Genomic DNA, 15,480 nt, shown 5'->3' on the forward strand with positions numbered 1-15,480 from the left:
TGGTATACCCCACCTATGAACAAGGACTGGCATTGACTCTTGAAAAACGTACTTTATAATGATGCAAAGGCCGTGATTAAACCTCAAAAGAAGATATCACGCAGCAATAAAGAGGACTGTTTATCATACGGCTAGAATAAAAGCAAGGTAATAACAATAGGATTACAGATGATACCATCATTGTTTCACACCCTTGCATTCCACATGCAGAAGAAATGATGTGTGTAGGAGAACAGGAACAAACAGTATATTCTTCTGTTACAGTACATGTTACTAATGAGTGACTCATTGTAAAACTAATCAGGAGAAGGATGCTACACAATGACTGACCAGTAATGTGCGGAACAGGCAGGTGACATGGAACTCTGTTCCCACTGGAACATTGCAGATTCACATATCATTTATAAGTTTAAGGAGACAATGGGGGTAATTCCAAGTTGATCACAACAGGAATTTTGTTAGCAGTTGGGCAAAACCATGTGCACTGCAGGGGAGGCAGATATAACATGTGCAGAGAGAGTTAGATTTGGGTGGGGTGTGTTCAATCTGCAATCTAATTTGCAGTGTAAAAATAAAGCAGACAGTATTTACCCTGCGCAGAAACAAAATAACCCACCCAAATCTAACTCTTTCTGCACATGTTATATCTGCCTCCCCTGCAGTGCACATGGTTTTGCCCAACTGCTAACAAAATTCCTGCTGCGATCAACTTGGAATTACCCCCCATATTGTTATAACATATATAGTAAGGTTATTCAATTAAAGAACACATTTTTATACCTCCTATATATGACCTGTACTGACGTTATTTTTATACTTTTCAAGTGTTCTTTTGAAGTACAGCAAGTAGCTTTTACATGATGATTCTGTGTGTGATGATTCTGTGTGTGTGAATGTATTCCTCCATGCGGGGACGGACTCACCTATAGGGGTACAAAGGAACCCCCGGTGTGGCCCACTGGCTCACCCCCTCCTTTAGGGATCAGGTTCAAGACTATGTACTTGAATTGTACATTATAAATATGTTACTTTATACTGCACAGGACTATGATGTATTTTCTACAGTGCATTGCTGTTATTAATCTGATACATTATAATTAGAGATGAGCGGGTTCGGTTCTCTGAGAACCAAACCCTACCAAACTTCACGTGTCATACACGGGTCCGAGCCAGGCTCGGTTGTTCCCGCCTGACTCAGAGAACCCGAACGAGGCAAAATGTCATCATCTCGCTGTCGGATTCTCACGAGATTCGGATTCCATATAAAGAGCAGCGTGTCGCCGCCATTTTCACTCGTGCATTGTAGAGGGTACAGAGAGGACGTGGCTATGTTCTCTCAGTGTCAAATCTCAGTATCAGTGCTCAGTATCAGTACTTATTGCTGCTCAGTAATACTAGTACAGTGTCTCTCTTGTGCTGCATCTTGCTGCTGTAGGGTGCTGTGGTAGTAGTGTCCGGTGACTGTGTATCCTATCGGTCATCATCATTCCAGTCACAGTGGTATCTGGGGGGTGACAATTCCAGAGTGCTTTTGTGCTGCTCACTAATACTAGTACAGTATCTTGTGCTGCATCGTGCTGCTCAGTGTCAGTTCTCCGTAGTATCATCAGTGCTCAGTTTCATCAGTGCTCAGTATCACTGCTCATTGTCTTGTGGTGCTCAGTAATACTACATTACTAATACTAGTACAGTGTCTTGTGCTAATCGTGCTGCTCAGAGTCAGTACTCCGTAGTATCATCAGTGCTCAGTATCATCAGTGCTCAGTATCATCAGTGCTCAGTATCACTGCTCATTGTCTTGTGGTGCTCAGTAATACTACATTACTAATACTAGTACAGTGTCTTGTGCTAATCGTGCTGCTCAGTGTCAGTTCTCCGTAGTATCATCAGTGCTCAGTATCATCAGTGCTCAGTATCATCAGTGCTCAGTATCACTGCTCATTGTCTTGTGGTGCTCAGTAATACTACATTACTAATACTAGTACAGTGTCTTGTGCTAATCGTGCTGCTCAGTGTCAGTTCTCCGTAGTATCATCAGTGCTCAGTATCATCAGTGCTCAGTATCACTGCTCATTGTCTTGTGGTGCTCAGTAATACTACATTACTAATACTAGTACAGTGTCTTGTGCTAATCGTGCTGCTCAGAGTCAGTACTCCGTAGTATCATCAGTGCTCAGTATCATCAGTGCTCAGTATCAGGATTAAATGAGTGACAGCATCCAAGTAGGCATGTCAGACAGTCCGTACGTATACTGGCAGGAAAAAGAGGCAATTTGGAGGCCCTTGCACAAGCTGGCTTTATTTTACCTAAGTTGCCCCCCCCTCCAGTGTGTACTCCGAAAGAGTGTTTAGTTCAGCCGGTCACCTTGTCAGCGATCGGCGTAGGAGGTTACTTCCAGAAAATGTGGAGAAGATGATGTTCATCAAAATGAATTATAAATTCCTCCGTGGAGACATTTACCAGCAATTGCCTCCAGAAAGTACACAGGGACCTGTGATGGTGGATTCCAGTGGGGACGAATTAATACTCCGTGAGGAGGAGGATGTACACAGTGAAAGGGGTGAGGAATCGGAGGATGAGGTGGACATCTTGCCTCTGTAGAGCCAGTTTGTGCAAGGAGAGATTGATTGCTTCTTTTTTGGTGGGGGCCCAAACCAACCAGTTATTTCAGCCACAGTCATGTGGCAGACCCTGTCGCTGAAATGATTGGTTTGTTAAAGTATGCATGTCCTGTTTATACAACATATGGGTGGGTGGGGGGGCCCAAGGACAATTCCGTCTTGCACCTCTTTTTTTATTTATCTTTGCTTCATGTGCTGTTTGGGGACTATTTTTTGAAGTGCCATCCTGTCTGACACTGCAGTGCCACTCCTAGTTGGGCCAGGCGTTTGTGCCGCCCACTTGGGTCGCTTAGCTTAGTCATCCAGTGACCTCTGTGCAAATTTTAGGACTAAAAATAATATTGTGAGGTGTGAGGTGTTCCGAATAGACTGGAAATGAGTGGACATTAAGGTTATTGAGGTTAATAATACTATAGGATCAAAATTACTACCAAATTCTATGATTTTAGCTGTTTTTGAGGGGTTTTTTTAAAAAGAAACACTCGAATCCAAAACGCATCCGAATCCGACAAAAATCCGAAAGGGTGTTTTTGCCAAAATGCGTCCGAATCCAAAACACAACCGCGGACCCGAATCCAAAACCAAAACACGAAACACGAAAAATGGCCTCTGCACATCTCTAATTATAATGCATGAACTACCAGTATATACTACATATTAATTAAATGGTCCAGACCATTCACTTTTTAATGGATAGCCAAGCCTTTGTGGTGGCTGGCCACTCCCCCTCTGGAGGCTGGACACACCCCTAAGCATGGGTCCCTACCACTGCATTCTCCCTGTAGGCCCTTTATGCCCCAGTTGAGACTGACGACACTGTATATGACACTCTCACACTGTGTCATATACTTACATGGTGGTGGAACTCTTCCGTTCATTCTAATATTCTTCTTTATTACAATATACTGTACACAATGCACAGAGGATCCGATGGCTGCTTTGGTTAATACACAAAGTCAAGCCCTTTGTGAGTCTGTTGCTGACCATCACTAGATCAAAGATGGTCAAATCTGCTTAATGGTCAATTGTAACTTAGCCACCAGTAGGTATTAAAGTCTTGCTTCTAGATTTTTTAAAATAGCAGGGATGATCATTCACAGGTAAATCATGATATAGGGGGTGTATACATAATTATGGGGTGAATTCAAATGTTATCATACCCCAGATCTCCCAACCAAAGTGATGGGAGATTGAGGCGCGATACTCAAATGCCCCCACTTATCGCCCTAATTGCGCCCATTACACTCGGGTTTAGGCACGCAAAGTACCTTAATCCTACTAAAGTAATACGGGAGAGTGTGAAAAGACCTGTTTGGGTGCCCAAACGGGTCTGTTTATGCTCATTTCAGCTCGCTAACCGCAGGGGTACCGAGCAGAAATTAACTTGTCGTGCCTATCTGCAGCAATATTAGAATACTGCCGTAGGGCGCAATAGGGGTGGGAGGGGGCAGGAATTTGAATTTCGCCCTATGGCTCAATCAGACAAGGAAGCATATGCAGATGTGTCTTTCAGGAGGAGCGGTGGTGGTGATGTACATGCTAACACTGACTACCACATGCTACGTAGCCACTTCTGACTATATAATGTAGTTGTCATCTTCCTACTGACTGCTGCAAAAAACCAAAAACTTTTAAGGGATAAGGGGATGTAGTTATGTGACCGGCGGTCAGGAGAATACCAACCCAACTTTGGATGTGGAGGTATTGCATTGTTTTTTTGTTTTCTTAAATAAGGCTGATGCTTTTAGTAAGACATTATTCTGACATGTATTTTGGCCTCATAACTCTATTTGTTCACAACATAAGACTATCATTTATTTTTATTATATTAGTAGGTTGTGTACATTTTTGCACTGAGTGCACATAAGCCTAATGTTTGCATATACTACACTTCCATCAGATCTACATACATATACATGTACATCTGGAGTAAATATTACTTTTTTTGAGTTGTTTACATCACAAGATGCATCTGCCCGTAGAAGTATACTTTTTACTGCATGTATCTTCCTACATACTGTATGCCTATTGCAGCCATGTGTAAGAGAGTGGTGGTGTGGGTGCAGTGCCTGCTGCCGTGCAGGTGTAATCTCACCACTTACCTCGCATCACACTCTCTAACCTTCAGATCACGGAATCTTCAGTGGTCCTGGAACCTTCAGTTGGACCCAGACACGACAATCCCCTTCCAGATGTAGACGACGGACGAGCTGGGGAGGAAAGGAAATAAATGAAGGAGTATCAACTCTTTTCCCAAGGGACAGAAGATACTCCCAGGGTGGCGGCGACTTTCACCGGTTAGGTGAAAAGCATCATCGGCGCAAAGCCTCAGCCACCCAATTTTCACACACTCGCACGTAGTGGGATAAAGGTGTTCTCACGTCCGTGAGCAAACCCCTAATCCAGTGCTCGGGGGACAAACAGACAAAGGGACAGACGGACACAGATATTGCTCACCGTTGTCAATCTTGCAATGCGATCTTCCTCTCCACTTACAGGTCCCTGTAAGGAGGCAAACAAACAACAGCCGTGCAGGGCCTAACTCTACCCTAGTGTGCGTCCGCTACACTAGCTACATGAACAGAGCCCTCAAACTAGCTCAGGTGTGGGTGGTGCAACACAAACTCTATGCACAAACTTTCAAACAAAAACTTTGCCCTGCATGGTAACAACAGGCATCACAATACAAGATCAAATGGTGCTGTCCCTTTAAATCCCTAACTACTCTCTGGGGAGTGGGTGCCATACAGCCTACCCACCTCCCGTACACTTACTTGGGCCTACTGCCCGCTTACTGACCACAGGCCAGAGGCCTGACTTTAACCTCTGGCCTAGCACCCGCCTAACTTGGGGTCCGTTGGGTGACCAGGGCCTAATGCCCAGGGTCACCTTATATATCTGATGGGGGGGGGAGTATTGGGACTAGGGCCTAACGCCCTCTATATGTCCCTACAGGCCTATTGCCTGAATTGTGGCCACGGGCCTAGTGCCCGGCTAATAGGGGCCACGGGCCGGGGTGGCCTGACTATATGTGGCCATGGGCCGAGAGGGCCCGACTATATGCTCACAGGCCGGGAGGGCCGGACTGTGCCTACAGGCATAATGCCCACTCCCTGTTGTTCTAGGGAGGAGAGAAGGGGGGGGGTTTACAGGCGCCCTCACCGAGGGCCTACCTTTACCAGTGGGAGAGGCACCAGGGGGGAGCTTCGTTAGCTCTTTTGCTCCCCACCCCTGGTGACCTCTCCGGTACTCCTCTTCACTCTTCTGCCACTGGCCCATCCTGGCAAGCGGCGCCACCATCGCCTCTTCGCGTCCAGCCGCCGCTGGACATCTTCTTCCTCAACCGCAGCATCTTCTGGCCTCTTCCGCAACCACTGGAGCTCTTCCCGCAGCGTCCTCCTCTGCTCGGCGCCGCCTGGCTCTTCACCGCTCTTCAGCGCAGCCACGTGTATTCTTCTGCTCCCGGCAGCGCCTGACGTCACTCGCCGGTGGCGGGGCCTATGCCGATTGTCTCGCCGCGCCCCTCCGTGATTGGCCGGCGCCCTGTGAGCCGTGTTTGGCTCGCGGACAGTGCCAGATTTGAAATCCCGGCACTTCAGATTGGCTTTCAAAACGACACCAAGTTTGGCTGATCGGGGCCAGAGCTGACGTCAGACACACTCCCTGAAAACGTTTGGGAATGCCTACGTTTTTCCTGACACTCCAATAAACGGTCATTTACCTCCCCCAAACGGCTTCCTCCTGTCAATCACCTTGCGAACCCCCATGTGCGATCGGATTTTTCGCACCATCCCATCGCTGACCAGTGATGCCCTTTGTTGCTGTCCGACGCGCATGCGCATTGCGGTGCATACGCACAGCAGCTATTAGATTCTGAATGACCCCCTAAGTACTCACTTATTTAATGCAGATATGCACTGAAGTGCCATTGTCTCGACTCCCAAGTAACATTATGCAGTACACGTAAATACACATTATATTATATCCTACCCTTCGATGCTGTATTAAGCTGATCTATTATTTAAGCTTAATAATATAAAGGTAACATATTCCACAGTGCTGCAAAAACATGTTAAACCTGTATACTATAATTAAAACAAAACTACAGTTCTACGCCATTTAACTTGCCTCTAACCCCCTGAGAGCACTTAGAGGGACTGAGAAGTCCTGCAGCTTCCAGTTCTCATGTCTTGGGTTATTCATGACACAGTTAGTGCACTCAGATATATTGATCGCTATTGATTTACATATGTGTAAGGACAAAGCTGTGTGAGATCTCATGTCCTGTAACCAACACACAGCTCTGGCAGTCTGCCTAACCTCCAGCTACCCTCGTGCTGCCCAGTCTGTTACAGACCTCTGCTGCCCTACACAGCATCATCACTGGAGAGGAGAGGGGACAGTTCACTTGAGGTCAGATACAGGGACATAAAGAGAGGTGCTGGGACCCTAGGGACCATTGATATTGATCAGTGATATTGATCCCTATGAGAAAATTCACAGTCCATGCATATGGTTCCTTCCCATTACAAAGGACAATTACTGTATATTAAAGAGATGCTCATTCTGAGTTGTCTAGAGAAGCTCATGTATAAGCGTGGTGAGGAGCAAAGTGCACAAAAGGGGACATTTACTAAGCAGTGAGAAGAGTGGAAAAGTGAGCCAGTGGAGAAGTTGTCCATGGCTGAAGTACTGAAGTAACGTCTGTAATTTGCATACTATAAAATTATACAGAGCTGCTGATTGGTTGATGGGGCAACTTAACCACTGGCTCACTTTTCCACTCTTATCACTGCTTAGTAAATATCCCCCAAATAACCTTGTAGACCCACTTAGCGAGTTTGGGACCTGTTATATGCACTAACTCAACAGAAAAGTCTCCGAGAACATTATGTCCATATTTTGCCAATCATTACATATTCACACAGTCTTATGGCCAGCAAACAACAGCTACATTATGTCACCACACATTCCTCCCATACCCCTTACAGACCTACTGTATGAAAACAAACAATAGGTACAGAACACAAATATAATATAAAGACTAACACCACCTAATAGGAAACAAGTGATTTCATACAAAAGACACATGTGGCTTCGGGCCCTTCTCAGTAAAAATACTGGCTTGATCCTGGCAAAAAACAAAATCAATTATTTTGGGGGCTTTTCTGATAATAGAGAATAGGAAAGCGCCCATGTACATATAGGTGGGTTCCATGCAAATGAAATGTATTTATTATCAGGAAGAAAATCACATCTAATAATAGTATCACAAGAAGGTACTGAAACAATGGAACACTGAAAATAGATCTATTGCAGTGATCAATTTCAGCTCCAATCATGCGTTTTGGGAGGAATTCAGTTCAGTGGAATGATCACGATTTATTCTTCTTCAGAGTGGCAAATCTTGCCCATCTATATCGCAAGTTTGGCCTCATATCCCATAGAGGTTGTGCAGGAAAACTTGTGACATAGGTGCTACTGTAACTGTCTGATATGTGTGCAGCCAGGCAATGCGATAATGACGAGTGGTCATCATCAGTAACTGCATTCACTTCTAAGTTTGCTATTGAAGAATAGTGTCACACTATAAAACTCTAGTTGGTGGCTTTGGGGCATTGGGGCACTCCGCATATGAAGTGTTGTTCCTAGATCAGAAAAAAAAGAAATAGAATTGTATTTTTTTTTTTTATCATCATTCATATACAGTGGCAACATACTCTTTTGGGCTTTATAACTGGGAAAAATCAGTTCACATTATTTAGGCATCTCTGGCCCACTATAACCCAACTCAATCCTCACAGCTTCTCATCAGAAATATTGTCCCCAACTTCCCTCATACAGACACATAACATTTATGTTGCCCTGTGGAATCTAGTATATGTTGGTGTATATCTGATATATAGACATAGTTCTTTGATGTTCCTAAGCTATAAGCAACACATCTACTCTTTCACATTTACAGACCTTCCTCGGCTTGCTTGTGTTCCCAATGACGTCATCTCACACCCATAATGAGAGCATTAGAAGTCATGAGTTAAATGGCAGGAGGACTTGGGAAATGGAAAAGGTATAAAGTTATAAAATTATTATCATCATGGAAGTGCCCTCTTCTTGTTAAATTAGTTCTTCATAAAGTATCACAACCCCTGTGGAATATGTGCCCATGGGGCTAGTGCATCAAACCTTCTAAAGAGTGGACAAGTGGAGAAGGTGTCCATACCAACCAATCAGCTTCCAGCTAGCATTTATCTACTACATTCTATAACATAGTGGTAGAAGCTAATGGGTTGCGATGGGCAACTTTTCCACTTGTCCACTCCACAAACACATGACTGTATTGCAGTATACTCTGGGGCCAGACAAGACATATCCTCCCACTGGACAATGGGTATATAAGGACTAACAGTGCACCCCGATGTACACTCCTGAGAAATTCCTATTACAGGAAGAAACGTGTTGGACATAAAAACTGTACCTCTCATTACCTCCTGATCAATCATTTTGGACATTTTGGACTTTGGCTCCTTGAGGAAATGGTTTCCTTTGAACTCTGAACTTCATAGATTTCACTTCCTTCCCCAGATAGGCTGTGCACTATGGGGGACAGACAAGCAGTTTCTTCTGTACATTTTTGTTTGTTTGATTTGAGTGATGTTTAGACCATTCAATGGCTTTATGAAACATATTGCACTATGTGGCTATTTCTCTTTATATCCACATAAACCACTGGGAAGTCTGGCTGCATGCATATACCTGATGAACTGAAGTACAATAGACTATGAAGATTTTATTTTTGTCCTGCAACATGAGTTCCATTGAATGATCCTCTACTAAAGGAGATGTGGTAACCTACAGACAAGTGTAATAAGCCTACTTTGAGTACAAATATTTACTTAAAGACTTTCTTTATATTACATTTTCACTTACTATATTACACTATTTGGTGCTTGTTTCATCTTCACCCCCTCCAGATTTCTTAACTGAGCTAACTGTCTGTACATCAATGAATAAGCAGCCACCCATGCGGGAAGTGCGTTTTTACCCCATAAGGGGATTTTTGTTTATGGTCACATCTCACTTTTTTGCACATTGCACTACTGTTTGTTAACTATTATACAACATTATAGGTTGAAGCGCCATAACCCTTATTTATATATATATATACACGTGTGTGTGTGTGTGTGTGTGTGTGTGTGTGTGTGTGTTATACAAAGGTCATTTTTATTGAACAATCAGACAGAGTAAGTGACAGGGGACTTCTCCTAAATACAAAGTCAGCAGCTTCTAATGAGGCTTGTTAGTGATGCTAATCTATGTAAATGTTATTAATTGAGTACATCTATCTTTTATCTCCAACATTTGGTAATCAGGCAATTAAAAAACAATGACATTCCCGGGGGTTGTTCTCCCAGCAAAAAAAGTGATCAAAGAGTTTAGCAGAAGGAAAGCGAAAGTCCCTTATCAAGTCTCAGGCCTTGCCTTGGGCTAGCGGGCCTCATTAGAGCCAGAAAATCTCTGTTGATCACCAATTAACCTGATTTGCAGAAACTCTGATAAAGACCTCAAACAACATGAGTTTTCTTACTCCCTTAAATTACACAGTTTATTGACAAAAATAAAAGCTTTTACTTTGAAAAGGAACATAAAGGCAGTCTTTCAGTGTTAATGGTTATCCTAAACATGTGTTATGGAAATAAAGATGGTTTCATTTTTAGCAGTGCCACCTTTGAATAATGTCAATGTGGTCAAAGCCCAAGAAATGAGCTGTATTCTATATCTAAGGTGTGCAGTATATGGACTACCAAATATCAGGATGTCCTCGGGCTGTTTAGGTGGCACACTTCCAAATTTAGCTTTAGTGCCTTTAAGACATCGCTAGACATTGGGGAAACAATAGCTAATAGCTATATCACCTACAAATTAGCGAATCCACCTAGTCACTAGTAACTTTATTATTTTCAATTAATTATCAAATATATATTTAAAAGAATAAAGTTTTAATGGAAAAAGAATCTATGTAAAATGCACTGCAGATTAGTATTATTATGATTATTATTACTATTAGGCCTCTCCCCCATTTCAGACGCTATCATTAGTATATACAAAGGAATGTGTGTGAATAAAAATCAAGCACAGGTTTAGAATAGAACACATGACAACAAAAAATTGAATTTGCACTGCGGGCCACAACTCTGAACAGAATTTTCAGAAATATAACAAAAGAAATTTGGAGTGTCAGGCAGTGCGCAATTAAGGCTGCTAGTCATACAGTGTACCACCAGAGGCTTTTCCCACCTCTAATACAAAATGCAATGAAAAAAAGATACGTGGAATACCGCTCGACCAGCGCCCCACTCTACGTCAGTAGAGCTTTAATCACGCCCAGCTCTCAGATCCATAACATCCTTCAGACGTATTATGCAGGAACGGACTCTCAAGTGTGGATCACAGGGAGTTTACCGGAAAGAGAGATAATGGGCTCTCTTTCCGGTAAACTCCCTGTGATCCACACTTGAGAGTCCGTTCCTGCATAATACGTCTGAAGGACGTCTGAAGGATGTTATGGATCTGAGAGCCGGGCGTGATTAAAGCTCTATTGACGTAGAGTGGGGCGCTGGTCGAGCGGTATTCCACGTATCTTTTTTTCATAGAATTTTCAGAAATGATCCTTACTATTTGTGTTAGTAACTAAGGCTTAGTAAATGATCATATGTGAGTGTGTCCCTTGATGTGGTCCTACAATTGGTAAATAATTTGTTAACCTGAAAGCAGGCATATTTATTTCAATGCAACCACTGTAATCAGTTCCCTGTGAGACTAAAGGGGGGTACTCACGGAGCGATCGCTACTTAAAATCTAAGCAATCTGACTATTGCTTAGATTTTAAGCAGCGATCCCTCCATGTGTACCCCTCACAGCGATAGCGATGCACAGCCCCGCGCATCACTATCGCAGGTGCTACATTGGCCTGCATGCAGGACAATCTAGCAGGCCGCTCACTTCACCCGCTGGGTGAAATGAGCGGCCCCCCCATCTCCCCCCGCACGCTCAGCACACATCGCGCTGTGCTGAGCGGGGGGAGAGATGTGTGCTGAGCGGTTTGCTCAGCACACATCTCTCCCCACATCTGTCGGTGAGTACTGGCCTATAATGGCACTATTTTGCTTATTACTACTGTCTAAGTAGATTAAATAGACATAGTAACATAGTTCCTGAGGTCGAAAAAAGACAAATTGTCCATTGAGTTCCACATATTAAACATACTAGGCCCAGATTTATCAAGCCTTGGAGAGTGATAAATTGTACTGTGATACAGTACAAGCCAACCAATAAACTGAGTGATAAAGTGCACTGTGATAAAGTACAAACCAACCAGCTCCAAACTGTCATGGTACCGGTGTTTAAAAAATTACAGTTAGGAGCTGATTTGTTGGTACTTTAGCACCGTGCAATTTATCACTCTACAAGGCTTGACAAATCTGGGCCTAAGTAACTGTATTGAATAATCCACACAGATTGAATTGTGTGGGGAGGCAGACACCTTTGACCAACATGTAGCAGGAAATTATCTACCGGCCCCCACTCTTGCTGGCTGTCAGCCTAAGCATCTTTCTTTTGGCTGACAGACAAAGCTGAGCCAGTCAGAAAGTGACTGATCACTAATGTCTGTAGCAGGATATTTAATAGGACGACTGCTCCCTGGCGAGTGGCCGCCTACCAGGACAAACGTCAAGTCCAGGAAGGGTCCTCTATATAAAGCATAAATAGAGCTTGGGCTGGTCAGACCAGGGCACTGGGCTTCCCATTAGAGCCAACAAATTTCTACAAATTAGAAAGTTAACAAATAAAGACCAAACAAAGGTGCTGGCGGTGGGGCCCCAACACAGGTGAGGGCCTCTCTATTACCCTAGGGCCTAAGCTAGATGGTTTATTCACCCCTATCCACCTCCTGAATATTTCAGCACCACTGGTGTACAAGGTAAAACAAGATCTGCTCGGTACTGTGATCTGGCTGTCACTGTGGCACTTGCACAACCAGACCCCTGCAATTGCTCCAGACGTGTCTTTAAGATGATTCAATTCTTGCAGAGACTAGAGCTACCATGTGGAAACCTGCAGGTCTGAGATCCATATTGTAGAAGCACTATGCAGAAATGAACACAATAAGGCAGGTAGAGTTACACACATTGCTTTGTTGTTCTCTAGGTTCCTGGATTTTGAATTGTGGCAAAAATGTGCACTGACTAATTTGTCCAGCAGCCTTGAGAAACAGGCAGATCATGTGTGTGGGGGCTGTAATAAGCTTCACTTTTAGCAAACACATGACTAACAAAACGAAGTCTACTGAGGCCATAATTATGCCCTATGAATCATTTTTGAATCTACTATATAATAGTAATTGTGCTTCAGTATCACTGCTTCCTTATGTCCCTATTTGTACACCCCACCATGCACTGGATTTGCTGTTTGATATAGGAGCTATAAATTAAAAATAGAATAAAAGTATCTCTATACTGCCTGAACTGTATTGCTACTTTCATCTATTCATGTTGGGCATATTGGTACACATGGCATATTTGTTACAAGTGGTTTGAATAATCTGGAGTAACTTTGTGTAGGGTGGTAAATCTTCCTTTTTAGTGAGACAAAATGGCAGGTGTCAAAAAAAATGAAGGAAACTCATTATAAAGCTCAAATATCCTTTCAATAAGTATTGATCAGTGGCAATTTATAGATTGCTAAGAATGAAGAAATTTGTCCCCAGGATAAAATTCGATGGATGTCATTTGTGCTAAGTTGAGGGAAGCATAGTGGCATAATAGTTAGTATTACTCCATCACAGCTCTGAGGTAATGAGTTAAAAATCTCAGTGATTCATGTGTTAGTGAATTTAGACTGCATGCTCCAATGGGGCAGCGGGATGGATATGAACACCATATACTCTCAGTACAGTGCTGTGTAAATTGGGGACGCTAATGAGATAAACAATAATAATAAAGAACAAAACCAGTCCTATGTGGTTCACTGCATAGTAAAAAGGAAGTTCTACAGCATTATCTCAACACATCCTAAAGTAAGCTCAATGGGCCTGAAGGACAGTTGGATGGATACAGGAGTATGGGCACTGTGTACATGGAGAAAAGGAGTATATTCATCAGGATGAGGAATTGTACAGGTCTTGCAGTGCACCTATGGATATGCTTGATTAGCTAATAGTTCTTCTCACCAGTCTGCATGCCTAAGTACAACTCTGCATAACCCAAAGTTCCCACAACACGTCCTCACTGAGCTTTGTCTAGGTGAGAATTCTTTGTTACAGGCTCAGCCTATTTGTGCCTCTTCAGTCAGAAGTGTAGATGATCTGCAATGCCCGTACCTGTCTGTGCTTGGCTCTGGTGCATACAGACGAGAGTGAAAACACACAGGCTACAGGTTCAACTCTGCCTTTGTCACAATGCATGTGTCATATTACAGCTGCATGTTATGTATGTGTCCCCAGCAAAAATCATCATCATCATCATCATCATCATCATAAAGGTTTTGAAACTAATTGCAAAAGTATTCATGTAGTTACTGCAGTTTAGGGCCTGCCACTGAGTCTGCGTATGCAGCCGCTGTGCAGAAATATGGAAATGCTGTAGGAGGCATCTTGAATAAAAAGATGCTCACTCCCAGCTTCTCTGATTCACTGACTATGTCCAAAGAAGCAGCACTGGATCAGTATGGATCAGTATCTCAACCATAGGGTTGCCAAGAATGGCCGACACAGCTACGCTGCCAACACCAGTAAAGCTGCATCTGAAGACGCAGCTGCTACCTTCAGCGCGCCCTGGAAATAAAGGCGAGTCCTTTATTTTCGGCAAAGCTCCCCATTGCCGCCTCAAACATCTGCTGCCTGTCAATCAGGCTGCAGTGAACAAGTCACTGTGACTGAAGCCACAGCACCATAGCGAAACATGCGCCCTGCAGCAAAAGCACATGTGTAATCCTGGAAACATTGGTCAACAGCGACCAAATCAGGAATGCATCCTGGGTAAAGTGAGGCCATTAGTTCTAAACCCATTACCATCACCTCTCTGCTCTGTTCAGCTATATTGCAATATGCTGTCTCTGTATTTACAAACAATATGAAGATGTATGGTAACCAGTAATATGTCCAATCAGACAGCTGCATTCAAGTTTTAACTTGACCCCAGAGCAATCAAAGATAATTGTTGATTGTCTGTTGTGGGCTAAAGCAATTTTGAAATTGTTAGTAAATAACAACATGGACGCTTTAAGCATCAGTAATAATCAGATTGCTGTTTGCAAGTACAGATCTGTTGAAGGGAGTGCAGACAGGGTCTGGATAGCAGTTATGCTCTAGTTCCAAGAGATTGATATCACAAGAATGGTTACAGCTGCAGCAGGGAAGGAGAGGACATGCACAGTTAAGTTTAAATAAATAGAACAATTGTAATATAAAATTACTTTGGCAGCATCACTTGCCAATAACAAGACAACAATCTGTTTTTTTTAAACAATTTCTTCTTTGTAACCGATAATAGCAGTTTCATTCTAAAAACCTGTCCGTGACATAGCATCAAAGTAATATTATTTTGACATACTGTCCGCCTACTGCAAAGCAGATTTACACAGAACGTTGTCTTTATTTAGAATAGGAGGTAATGTGTAGACAGCCAACACACAGGTTTGAAGACATAGGGGCCCTACTCACTGGCCGACCCGCCGCCGAGCTGCCCGACGGCGGATACGGCCGACGAGCGACCCGGCGGCGGGGGGGCAGTGACGGGGGGAGTGAAGTTTCTTCACTCCCCCCGTCACGCGGCTGCATTGAAGTGCAGGCAAATATGG

The sequence above is a fragment of the Pseudophryne corroboree genome, chromosome 6, assembly GCF_028390025.1.
Source record: "Pseudophryne corroboree isolate aPseCor3 chromosome 6, aPseCor3.hap2, whole genome shotgun sequence".
In the NCBI taxonomy this organism is placed as follows: Eukaryota; Metazoa; Chordata; class Amphibia; order Anura; family Myobatrachidae; genus Pseudophryne; species Pseudophryne corroboree.